Here is a 13,596-nt window from a genome sequence, read left to right on the forward strand (position 1 = left end):
CCCCCCGCCGGGACCCCCGCCGGGCGGGGCGGGGAGGGAGGGGCGGGGAGGGAGGGGAGGGGAGGGGGTCCCGGGGGGTTCCGGGGGGGTCCCGGGGGGGTCCCGAGGGGGGTCCCGGGGGGTCTCGGGCTGTGCCGGGCACGGAGCGCGGGGAGAACCGATGGGCTGTCACAGCCCCTGCGGAAGGGCAGAGAGGCGATCCCGCACGAATCGGGGGGGGGGATGTCTGGCCGGGGCGGGGGATCTGTGCTGCCCACCCTGCACCGGGGGCTGTCTGGCGGGGGATCTGTGCTGCCCACCCTGCGCCGGGGGCTGTCTGGTTTGTACAGCCTCGGAGGTCGATGGGATCTGTGCTGCCCACCCTGCACCGGGGGCTGTCTGGCTTGTACAGCCTCGGAGCCGTCGATGGGATCTGTGCTGCCCACCCTGCCGCAGGGGCTGTCTGGCTCGTCGGGGGTCTGCCGCGCTCTCCTGGCCCCTGGAAAGGGGTGTCACCTGGCTTGTAGAGGAGCTCGGGGGCCTGTCGCGCGATGGAGAAGGGGGTTGTCCGGGGGGTGGGATCTGTGCTGCCCACCCTGCACCTGGGGATGTCTGGCTTGTACAGCCTCGGGGGGCTGCCGTGTAATTGGGGGGTTGTCTATCCGGGAGATGGGAGCTGTCCTGCTCAACCTGCACCAGAGGCTTGTATAGCCTCAGGGGGTCTTTCGTGCTCTCTTTGCCCCTGACAGGGGGGGTCATCTGGCTTGTCCAGCCTTGGGGGCTGTCGTGCCTTCCTTGCCCCTGGAAGGAGGATGTCCTCTGGCTTGTACGGCCTTGGGGGGCTGTCGTGCAATGGGGAGGAGCGGGGAGTCTGTCTGGGGAGTGAGATCTGTCCTGCCAACCGTGCACAGGAGAGCGTGTGGCTTGTACAGCCTTGGAGGTCTTATGTGCTCTCCTTGCCCCTGAGAGGGGAATGTTATCTGGCTCGTACAGCTTCGGTGGGATCTGTGCTGCCCACCCTGCACCGGGGGCTGTCTGACTTGTACAGCCTTGGGGAGCTGTCCTGCCCTGCCCTTGGGAGGGGGTATCATCTGGCTTGTGCAGCCTTGGGGATCTCTGTCCTGCCTGCACAGCCCTAAAAAGGGGGGTCATTTCAGGGTGTATCATTTAGGTCATTCCCCCACCAGGCATGGGGGGTTTGCAGCCCCCAGGGGGCTGTGTCTGTTCAGAGATGGGTCTGAGCAGGTGGGGGCACGTTGTCGTTGTCACTCCTCGAGCCAGTTCCCTCTCTCATCTCGGCCTCCAAATGACACATCCAGAAGAGATGCTCAAATCTGGGCAGATCCCGGCTCGGGGGCAGGAGAAGCCTCCACAGTCCCAGGCAGGGACCAGCCCCCAGCTCCACATACTGACCCTCATGGGAGGGGTCCCGGGTGGGGGTTAAAGCAGAGACCCCCCCAACTCCATCACTGGGGACGTGAACTCAGTTAGGATTTCCTCCTGTCCCCATCTGCCTCCCTTCTTGCCTCGGGGTGTGTGTGGGTGTGTGTGTGTGTGTGCACAGACCCAGGTGTGCACACCTGGTGTGTTCTCAGACCCCCTGTGCACACCCATCTGTGCACACACAGCACAGCAGCACAGGGCTGTGCACGCCCACCCTGTCCCCACAGACAGACCCCCTGAGGTGACAGCCCAGCCAGGGTGACCCAGTAGGGAGGCTCATGGAGCCAGGCTGGGAGCAGCATCACTGCCAGCTCCCTCCCTCCTGCAGGGATGAGGCCCTGGGGGGACACTGCGGGGACACCCCAGGAGTTGGTGTGGTGAGCAGAGCCCTGCCCACTGGGGAAACTGAGGCACAGAATGTTGGGCATTGCATCAAGGGATGAATGATGAGCCAGAGGAGATGGGATCATCCTGGGCAATGCAGAAAGGCCAAGGCAGGATCCTCCAGACCCCTGTGGTGGAGCAGCTGGCTCAGCCCCAGCCCCTTCCTTACCACATCCATTCCCTTGGCTCTCTGCTTCCCGACTCTCTGCTTCCCAGCAGCCCTGCCCCAGGGATGGCAGAGCAGGCCACTCATCCAGGGCGGGCGCCAACACCGGGCATGGTGACCAGCGCCAGGGCCACCTTCCCTCCCCTTGCCACTTTGTGAGGCTCTCACTCCCATTCTGCCTCCCACTGCATGTAAAAGCACTTCCAGACTCCCACAGAGTCAGAGCAATGCCCTTGGCAATGGATCAGGACTGCGTGGCACCCCCACCCCTGCCACATGCCACTTCCCACAGCACCCACCCTCACGAACACCATCCTGGCAGGGCTGCAAGGGTTTCAGGGTCCCCCCAGATCCCCAAAGAGTCCCTCCTTGCAGCCAGGGACGTGCCAGGCCCTTCCCAACCCCTCCAAGGCCTCTCGATGTATTTTTGATTGCTGTCTCGTGGCATCTCCTCCTGCCAGCGCCGCAGCCCCAGGGCAGCACAGCCCTGCTTCGAGCAGGATGTGCCTCCTCTGCTCACTGCCAGCACATCCATCGCCTGCATGTGCTGACACACGTGTGGGACACGTACACGCACACACACACATGTGGGACACACACACACACGTGTGGGACACACACACACACGTGTGGGACGCACACACACACGTGTGGGACATGCATACACACACACATGGGACATGTACAGGCACACACACACGTGGGACACACACACACATGTGGGACACACACACACACACAAACACACGTGGGACATGCACATACACATGTAGGACATGCACATACACACGTGGGACACAAACACACATGTGGGACATGTGCACACACACATGTGGGACACACATACACACACATGGGCCACATACATGCACACACACGTGGGACACACGTACACACACACAGGACACATACACACACACATGCAGGACACACATACACACACATGTGGGATATGTACAGGCACACACATGTGGGACACACACACACACACACACACACATTTCTGTTTGTGCACACACAGACACACACTCACATTATCACACACTGCCTGAAAACCACCCTTTCCAAGCCAAACAGCAATTCTGGAAGATTCCAGTTAGGAAGATTTTCCTATTTAGCTCAATCCGTCTGACACCCACCCCACCGAGGGGCCTGTGCTCACTGCTGCTTGATGCCACCTCCAGTGCCCACACCCCAAAGCAACTCCCCTCCCACCCTGGCACCCCACACTGAGCTGCTCCCACGGCTCAACTTTGGGTTTATTTTATGCCCCAAACCCTTGTTTGGATGAAAAATAGTCTTATTGGAAGGGAAAATGTTCATGAGAAGATCCAGCGTTCTTTCCCAAGAAAAGGCCTGGCTTTTGATCAAAAATAAGCTTAAAAAAAAAAAAAAAGTCAGGAAGCAATCTCCATGCCTTGAAATTAATTATTTCCAGGAGCTGAATTCTTGCAACCTGCCCCTTGTGGTGCTTTCCTTCCCACACAGCCGTTTCACCCATCCCCACATCCACACTGGTCCATCGTGGTGCCCAAGCCCCTAGACCCCAGGCAGCAGGATGGCATCATCCCAAAAATCTTCTTGTCTAAATATCTCCAAAATGTCATCAAATCTCCAGCTCAGCATAAAACCAGCTTCTCCCATGACTCCTGGGCTTTGAAAGCCGAAATAAAACCATCAAACCTCCTCAAAAACCTCTTCAATCCCCACGCCAAAACCCTGGGTTTGAAAAACCTGCAGGAGGGCAGACAGAGGGCACAGGGGGAAGGCAGGGCACCAGCAGGGACCAATTTGTCCCAGTGGGCAGCACCAGGAATGATCCAACTGTTCCTGAGGATAACAAAGCCAGAATCAGCAGTTCAGCCACACATGGGGGTGATCAGCCCACAGACCCCAAAGCTCCAGGCAGTTCCTGGGAGGATGACTGCTAGAGGGACACAATGACATGGACAACTGACAGCCCCAAGTGCTTGCTGGGGGTCAGAATTCCCTGAGGCAGAGCCAAAATCTGGGACAGCTCATCTCCAGGTGGGGAGCAGGGAGTAGCTCAGAGGGGAAGGGGCTGGATATGTTGGGATCCTTTGGGGACCCCCAGAGCGTGCATGGCACCAGTGGGGTCTGAAGGATGTCACCTCCCTCACCTCCCAGGAGCCTCCAACCTCCTCAGGGCCTGGTCACGCTGGGACCAAGGCAGGGTGACAGGGCTGGGGATGCCCATCACTTTTCCCCAGGGACCAGATCCTGCCCCTGTGCTGGGAGCAGAGATCAGCCCCCGCAGGATGTCCTGTACCCAGCTCCCCCATGTTCTTGGATCAGATTCCCACACACCACGACTTCATGACTGAGTTTCCACAGAGCCAGAGGGGAGAAGGGCTCCCCAGCTGAGTGCACGTGTTGGAGTACCTGAGACAGTGCTGGAAGGGGTCACACGGGAGCCCATCACCCACCCAGGGATGTATCTGCTTTCGGGGATCCCTGGCATGTTGTAGGTGGTGCCTGCAGCAGCCCCTTCCTGGGAAGACAAACCCAAAGCAATTCCCAAATCCTCGGAGATCCCACACATCCCTTTGCTGTCCCACCCACTGGGATCCCTCTGTCCCACTGACGTGGGTGCTGTCCCTCTGCCATGCCCAGCCACTGGCACAGCCTCTGCCCGGCAGTGACCACCCACCAGCCCACCCAGAGCGGCCGACCCGCCTCCCCGGGGGCAGCCCAGGAACTCCCGGACTGGGATTATCCCTCGCCTCTACCCAGCTGCTTTTCCCCAGGGCTCTATCCAGCTGCTTTTCCCCAGGGCTCGCGGCTGCTCTGGGTGCTTCTGGGGGCAGAGGGGTCTGCAATGGCACCGGGAGTGAGGCACCATGCCAGCCATCTCCTGGAGTAGCCGGAAGGGATGGAGGTGCCAGGCACAGTGGCTGCACCAGGGGCCGGGGGCTCGGTGAGGTGGCAGCTGTGCTACGACATGAGGGGCAAGACCTGGTGGATGGTGAGTGAGGGCGACCGGTCGGGGGCACAGGGTCGGGTATCAGACACTTGACTTTGGAAGGGGGGGTGTTGACTGTGGGCAAAAGAGGGGCCTGGGGCCAAGGAGGGGGAGGCTGTGTCACAGCCCTGGCTGGGACCAGGGCAGGGAGGGTTGGGATGGAACCTGCTCACCTGTGTGCATTTGGTCAGGTTGTTTCCCTGTTTCTGGGGGTTCTGTTGGATTTCTGTTCCTTCCTGCTGATACTGGCCTTGCCCTGGGACACTAGGCTGGGATGTCCTTGCCCCAGCTAACCGTGGGTGCTTTGCTCCCGGGACTGTTCTTGGAGAAAACCCTGCTGCTGGCAGGGAACAGCATCTCCCTGCTTGGCCGTGAGGGTCTCTGCTGGTGTGAGCCCCACCCAACCTCTGCCAACCCTATCCAACCCCTCCAGCCCCTGTCCTTGGGGTGGTACCTGCGAGGGGATCTGAATGCGTCTGTCTGTCTGTCTGTCCCTCAGCACCTGCCCTGGCTCAAGGTCTGGAGGTGGGGATCACCTTAAACTGGATTTAAAGACTGGTTTGGGTACAACCCTGGGCTGGTTTTGGGAAGCAGAGGAATCCCTCCACAGCTTCACAGCGAGAGCTTGAGACAGGGAATGCAAGTCCCCAAGCTCCCAAAGCACCCCACAGGTCTCCCAGGCTGGGATTGCTGGGATTACTGGGAAGCAGACAGGCTGAGCAGATTCCTGCCGGGAAGCACAAGCCACTGCCATTGTTGTAACTCGGGCCTGTGGGGGAGCCCCCAAAACCCATCTGTGACCAGCACAGAGAGCTCAGAGAGGGGCAAACCCCACGGACACTCAGGTGTCCCCCTCCCTGTGCAGGGATGGTGCCTGGCATCATGCCAGCTCCACTGTGGCTCAGGCACGGAGCACAGGGACAGGAGACCAGACCCTGCCCTGCATGACCCCGCCGTGGGCAGCTGCCATTTCCAGGGCAAGAGGCTGGGCCAGAATCAAAGGGCTGGAGGTTGGGGGGCACTGACAGCCCCTGTGCCCAGCGGGAACACGGTGCCCCTTCCCTTGGGAGCACCCACGCTGCCCCAGCACCCTGGTGCCCTGCCCGACGCCAAACAGAGCCGGGGCTTCAGAGCAAGAAAATTGGGCCTTTGAGGCAGCCCCCGCAGCCACTGGCGCAGGGAAGCCGGGTCGTGCCAGGACATGGGGGCGGTGGGTGACGCTCGGCCGGCCGGAAGAGGGACTGGCGGGAGCCCAAGGCCTCTGGGGGGTGTCAGGGTGGTCCCACTGCTGGATGTCCCATGGGGCACTCGAGTCTCTCCAGGGCAGGTGGTACCGTGGTGCTCGCAGAGTTTAGGAGGGTTGGGGAGAGAGGTGGCTGCAAACAGAAATGGGACCCCAAATCCCAATGGCTGCAAACAGAAATGGGACCCCAAATCCCAAATCAGACCCGTCCTTTGAGCTTCATCAGCCCACCGAGGCAAGAAGTACGTCAGCTGCCTAATACCAACCCCCAAAACATTTTGGGAATCCACCTTCTGTGCCCACACCTCTGGGAGGTGCCAGCAGCCCCCAGGACTGTCTGTCCTCATCCTGGGAGCAGCAGCACTTGGAAGAACACTGTTTTGCTGAATCAGGCCTGAGTGGAGATGCTTTCACCAGGAACGACAGATGTGGGATGCTGCAGCCTCTCACTGGCTCCCATTTTGGGATCTGTCGCTGGGAAAGTACCCTGGGAAAGATTAGACAATCCTGGGAGCTGGTCCAGGTTCAGCACACACTGCCAGCACCAATTCTGCCCCACAGGTTGCAGCTCATTGCTGCACCTGCCCTGCCCAGCTGGGGGGCACCTGAGCTGGGGAGGGGTTCTCAGCATTAGGGTTCCCCTATACAGGTGTTTTGTGTCATCCCATGGAAAACAGGAGCAAATGGAGCTGATGCAGAGGGACCTGGTGTCCAGGCTTTGCCTCAGCCCCTCCCAGCACCCCCAGCACCCATCCACCGGGGAAGGGTGTGATGGATTGACCAAGGGAGAAAAAAATTAATCAGGCTGGAGGTAGCTATGAATTACGTGGCTAAAAATACCTCTGCGGCACCTCCTGCCGAGACGTCCCTGAGCAGAGCCCCAAGGAGCCTGGATCTCTGCTGACACCCCATCGATCAGCCCCTCCTGGCAGGGCAGAGCCAGGATCCTCACAGGAGTGTTCCGTGGGCTCTGCTGGCTCCGGCACAGCCGATTCACTGCCGAGCCCCGGCGGGATGCAGAGGGTGGATCCGTCCGTGCTGGCGCACAAGGCCCTGAGTCAGCAGGTATCGAGCGCAGGGCGAGGCCGTCCATCCATCTCCTGCCTCAGGAGGGAGGCAGGAAAGCTGCTCGCCAGCATCCTGCATGGAACAGCTCCGTCAGGGCCAGCTGGGCTGGGATCTGTAGGTCAGCCCTTCACCACTGCAGTGGTGATGAGGTGCCCGGTGCTGCCCAGGGTTGGTGCCACCTGTGGCACAGGTCCCAGGCAGCACTGTGGCCCCTCCACAGCACCATCCCTTCCAGGGACAAAGGGCACCAGTTTTACTGGTGGGTAAAACTGGGATCCTGCACCCCCACCACGGGCTGTGCCTGGTGAGATGGGGGTGGCTTTGGGGTAGGAGGTGACTGGATATCCAGGTGTCATCTCAGCATCCCGTGTCATTGACCCCTTCCCTGGGGTGGTTTCTGTAGGTTCTATACAAGAAAAGACTGTTTCCCCCCCCCATTTTCCCGGGGGAATGCTGCTCTGGGTCTCCCCGGAGGCAAGGGCTCCCCACCAACTCAGGGCCCAGAGCCAGGGGGGCCGAGCCCACCAGCACATCCCCAAAGACAGCACCGGGGTGCCCGGGTTCCCCAGGTCTCAGGCGGCTTCCCCGGGGCAGCCAGAGCCGGGGCATTGCCCGGGCCGCGGGGGCCGGAGGCCACGAGGAATGGGCGCCCTGCGGCCCGGCCGGGGCTCGCCCGTGGGCGAGCACTAGATGGCAGCAGAAGAGCGCGCTCGGGCACCGGCACCGGCACGGGCACGGCAACGGGAACGGGCACGGGCACGGGAGCGGGAGCGGGAACGGGCACCGGGACCGACACGAGTAGCGCCACCGGCACCGGCACTGGCACGGGCAGGGGAAGGGGCACCGGCACCGACACCGACACGGGCACGGGCACCGACACCAGCACGGGAAGGGGCACGGGCACAGACAGGGGCACGCTGAGCCCCGACACCGGGGGGCACCCCGAGGGTGCTGAGGGGACAGCCCGGGCTGAGCCCGGGCACATCGGGGGTCCCCGCTGGCCGATCCGCCGTGTCCCCCCCGGGGAGATTTGCAGAAGCTGTGGATGGTCAAGGTTTGGGGCCAGGGTGTGGGGGTGTTTGATTCAGGGTGCAGGGAAACACGGGGATCCTGGTCAGCTGGCACCCAGCGTGTCCTGGCCTGCTGTCACCTCCTTCCCTGAGTGCCACGGCGTGAGGGGGCTCCCCTCCCACCCCAACACACACATGCTTGTGCACGCACACACACACCACACACGGAGGCACATACGTGTACTGGCTTCCAAACACATGGGAATACTTGTGAATACATGTGGATGTACACACATGTGCACACTCCTGTGCATGCACACACACACACACACGTGCACACCACGAGTACCCGTTTGCATACACCTCGAAAACACGCACACACACACAGATGAACACACACACATGCGTGTGCACCCCCATGTGCACACACACACACACACATGCACACCCACAAGCACGTGTGTGCACACTGGAGGCTTGCACACCTTGAAAACACGCACGCACACACACACAGAGATGTACAGACACATGTGCACACCCCTGTGCGTGTACACCCCATTGCACACACACACACACACAATGTGCACACCCACAAGCACATGTGTGCACACACAGAGGCTTGTGCATCTTGAAAACACGCGCACACACAGACACACAAACACGCACACTCGTGCACGCACACACATGCACACACGAAGGACACAGACACACACACAAACACGCACACGAGCACACACAAAGGACACAGACACACACATACATGCAGGCACACACACGCTCACAGCACCTTGAACACACACACACAACAACCCGCCCTGGTACACCTGGGCCCAGGCAGGTGCCTGCACACACCTGTGTGCCCTCCCGTGCCCGTGTGCAGAGCACACACACACACACACACCCCTGCAGGCGCTCACACACACGTGCACACACGTGCACAGCCCTTCCCAAGGTTCCTCGTTAAAAAGTACCCGGGTAGGTAAATAGGGGGCAAGGCTGGGGGCCGCTGGCGGGGGCCGGGGTGGCCGCCCTGGGGGGGCTCAGCCCAGCTGCTAATGACCCACGGCCGGTGCCAGCTCTCTAATCCGTGCAGAGGTTCAGGACAAACTGTACCAGCGATTATATAAACCGACTCGCCTCTATTTATTTAATTCCCTTTTATTTATTTACCGCTCAGCCAATTGAAGGCGGGGGAGTGGTGCATCCCCCGGCCCTCTCCCGCCCGGGCCGCCCGCCAGCCGGCACTGAGGGCTGCCGTGTCCCCCAGCACCCCGTGTGTCCCCTGCCACAGAGCTGCCGTGGGTCCTGGCACGCCAAGTGTCCCCTGCCACAGGGATGCTGTGTCCACTGGCACCCTACGTGTCACCGGCCACGGGGCTGCCGTGGGTCCTGTCCCCTTGCCACGGGGTTGCCGTGTTCCCTGGCACTCAGTGTGTCCCCCTACCACAGGGCTGCTGTGGGTCCCACACCCTGCGTGCCCCCCTGCCACAGGGCTGCGTGTGCACACATGTTCCTCAGTGTGCCCGTGGTGGTGCCCGTGCTGGGGGAACAGCAATGCACATGTGCCCACCTCTGTGTGTTCAACATGTGTGCACACGTGTGTAAATGTGCATGCAAGCACGCTGATGCGTGTGTGTGTGTGCACACATGTGGCTGCACATGCACAGGCATGTGCACGTGCCCACGTGGTCACACGTGCACTTCCATCCACGTGTGCCAGCACATCCGTGCACAAACACCCCCAGGTTTGCGTGCTGGCACCACACAGGCAGCAGCCGCTCTGCCAGCTCCTGACCCCCGACCCAGGAGGTGACATGAGGACACGAGGCCCCAGTCGTGTCAACAGCCTGACGGGGCCCAGGCTGAGAACTGGGAAGGAAGGGGAGGGGGGCAAGTCCCACGGAGAAGGCACAGGATGCTCTTGGGGCCCCCCCAGCCCCCCAGCACACGGTGGCATGCTGAGCTGACACGGGCCCCCCCTGACCCCCTTCTCCCTTCACGGGGGGGGGCTCAGGGAGCAGCTGAAGGGGCATGGGGGGTAGGGGGGCTGCCCCCTCCCCACGGCATCGCCCACCCTTTCCCCGCCGTTACATAAAGGCCCGATGAGAGTAAATCAAGGGGCAAAACTTCTCCCTCGAATTAATAACTGACTTCCTGCGGTTGCAGATTCACCCTCAGTGCCTGTTTGTACCCCCCTTCCCTCCCCCGCTTCGGTTAATGCTCCCGGGTGCTGTTTGCCATTAACCAGCTCCAGCACCACGCAGAGGGCGAAACTGGGGCTCAGTTATCCCAGTACAGCCCGGGCAGGGATGCGGTGGGAGCCCTGTCCCCATCCACCCTGACCCCACTTGGGCAGGACTGGGGGACCTGTGGTTCTGCCACCGCCTGCCTGGTGCCCTTGGCCATTACAGCCCAACAGCTCCTGTGTAGAGACAGGGCTGGGAACATGGGAGGCAGTGGGACATGGTCAAGGCTCCCTGCCGTCCTCACACCAGGTACAGGATCCCTCCACACCCTCCCCACCTCCCTGCAGGCTGACCAGAGGGGTCTGGCATAGCCTGGCAATCTCCCCATCACCAGCATCGCCATCCCCATATCTGTATCCTCCCCCCGGCAGCCTCCCAGTTATCCCCGCGCTCCCGTTTTGTAACTGGGAGCAGGCCCTGCTCGCCGGGAGCCGGGGCTGGCGCTGGGGCCAAGCCATTGTGCTGCGCTGCCGACTCGTGCGGGAGAGCGGGTGCTCCCGGATGAACCCTGCTGGCGCGGCCGCTTCCTGGTGCATTTCTTCTATATTCCCAAAGAAAAACCAAACAAAATTCTTCTTAAACCAGTCAAGGTTGCTAAGAGACAACAATGTGCTTTACGTGGTGCCTTATTGACAAAGCCCAGCTCTTAATAAGCTCCGAAATGAACGGCGAGCAGCTTGGGGAGCCCACACGGCAGGGCCGGGCGCCGCCGCCTCCTTCCTCCCGCAGAACAGCCCTAACCCTGCCCCTGGCAGCCCCAGGGAAGGGCCCTTCTCCCCCAGGGCTGGGGCTGGTATCCCGTTCTCACCCCCCATCAGCTCCACTTGGAGCCCCGGGCACTCCTGGGGTCCAGCCATGCCCCGCTGGCACCGGCAGCGTTTCAGAGCCGCCTGCTTGGCACAGGTACAGTGCCGAGCGCCGCCTCCGCGCCCGTCTGCCAAACACCCACCGGCCCAGGCGCAGCCGGAGATGCTGGCGGCTCCCTCGGGAGTGGGAGAGGAGCTGGCTGGATCCACGCTGCCCGTCCCCGGGCACAGCAGGGTGCCGGGTGCCACGGGCCGCGCCGTGGGCGATAAACCCATCACCGGTGCAGGAGCAAAGTGTTACATGCGGGGCCAGACTCGGTGTCGGCAGCGCCACGGCAGGGTCAGGCTGTGCTCCTTGGCACAGGTGCTGAGCACGCCGGGGCTGGGCCGGGCTCTGCCGCTGGCGTGTGCGGGCAGGAGCGGGCAGGTGCCGGTGCCAGGCAGGGCTGGCAGCCAGCTGGCATGGCGGGGAGGCTGTGGGCTCTGTGAGCAGCGGGCACCACCCTGGAGCTGGTGAGGGGGGATGGTGGGATGGGCCCAAATCATCCCCTCTGCCACTCACCCGCCGTGATGTGCCATCCCAGCTTGTCACTGTACTGGGTGTCCCCAAGGGAATGGCTCCATCACAACCAACCTGGCCATTGGGGACCCCAGTGGGGACAGCACAGGGGGCAGGAGGACAAGGCACGGACAGGAGGTGATGAGAGCAGTGAGGAGCTGGTTGGGGGGGCACAACACAAAGATTGGGGCAGCTTGGGCTGAGGCCAGGGGGGTGCTCTCAGTGCTCCAGTGTCTGGCTCCACCGTCCCCCCTTTGCCGCAGCTCCCAGAGTTGCTCAGCGCCCGAATTTCTCCCCGCACAGATGATGTGGGTGCTCCAGTCCCCACAGTGGGGTGAACTGGGCCCCAGGCATCCCCACGGCCCCAGCTCTAGGAGCTGGCTCAGTACCCAAAGCAGTGCCAAAGCCAGCCTCAGCCCCTGAGGAGAGGGGGTGCTGCAGGCTTCTGGCTGCTCCCAAAACAGTCCCAGGGGAAAAACACGTGCAGGAGTGCACGTGTGAGGAAGAGGAGGATTTGGAGGGGAGGGGTGGATAGCACCCCACTTGCCCAGGCCCCGGGCACCGGGGCACCCGTCAGCACACGGAGCCTGGGAACGGCGATGGCTGAGTTGACTTTGGCTGGGGATGGCTCCCACCTCGCCCTGCCCACGGCGGCGCTTCCCAGCGCCAGCCCCTGCGGCCTGGAGGGGATCCAACACCCCCATTCCCCCATGGCACTGCCCCTCTGCGCCCCTGGGCGCTGGGGGGTGATGGGCACAGGCAGAGGGAAGGGGAGTGCCACCCCAGAGCACCCCAGGCTCTGCCAGCCCCCCCTCCCTGGAGGGCTCGGGTGCCCCTTCCCCCAGCACCGGGGGCAGGTGGGGGCCAGGGCCGGATCCGCGCCTGCCTTGGCCACGTCCCCAGCTTTTCAGCTTAGTGCTCAAATCAGCTTGTGAGGTGCCGGCTGCTTAGCACCCAAATCCCCAGCCAGGGCTAAAAATAACCCCCCGGGCCCGGCGGGTGGCAGCTGGCACCGCTCGGCACCGCCTTGGCACCGCCGCGGAGGGGCCCTGGAAATGCCACTGCTGGGGGGGCAGGGACAGGGACCAGGAGACGGGAGCTGACCCCACGGCTCACCCGGGTGCCCTCACCCGCCACGGGTCACCTGGAGGTTCCTGTCCCCGGGACAAGAGAGGTGTCAAGGGGGAGGGGTGGCCCAGTGTACCACCGGTTCCTCCCACTGGCACAACTGGGAGCGGTGCCAGGCACGGCAGCCTGGCAAGCGAGGCTTTCCCAGCTGGCAGGACCTCTGCAGTGACCTGGGAGGGGATTTTTGGGGAGGCCTTAACATCCTCATCCTTCCTCTGTGACATGGGCACTGCCCTCACACCCCCCTGATCACCCTTGTCCCTGGCACAGCCCTGGTGCTCAGCTGGCCTGTGATGGGTTTGCGCAGCCTCAGCCCCCAGGGGAGTTATTTGGGGGCGCTGGTGCCGGGACCCCTTGCCTGGGGGAAGCAGAGTTGTGGCCACCACCTCCACAATGATGGCCACGACTGCCAGAGAAGGAAAGCTGAACTCAGAAAGCCTCAACCCACGTCCCTGCAACCACCAGGCGTTCAGCACGAGCTGTCACCTGCCGTGGGGCAGCGTCTGCACACCTGGGGGACGGGGACGAGGTGCCCCTGAGCTCCCTCGGGCAGGTCCTGGCGGGCTGGGCCGTGCCGTGCC

The sequence above is a fragment of the Manacus candei genome, unplaced genomic scaffold (assembly GCF_025592945.1).
Source record: "Manacus candei isolate 608988 ecotype Guabito, Panama unplaced genomic scaffold, ASM2559294v1 h1tg000078l, whole genome shotgun sequence".
NCBI lineage: Eukaryota > Metazoa > Chordata > Aves > Passeriformes > Pipridae > Manacus > Manacus candei.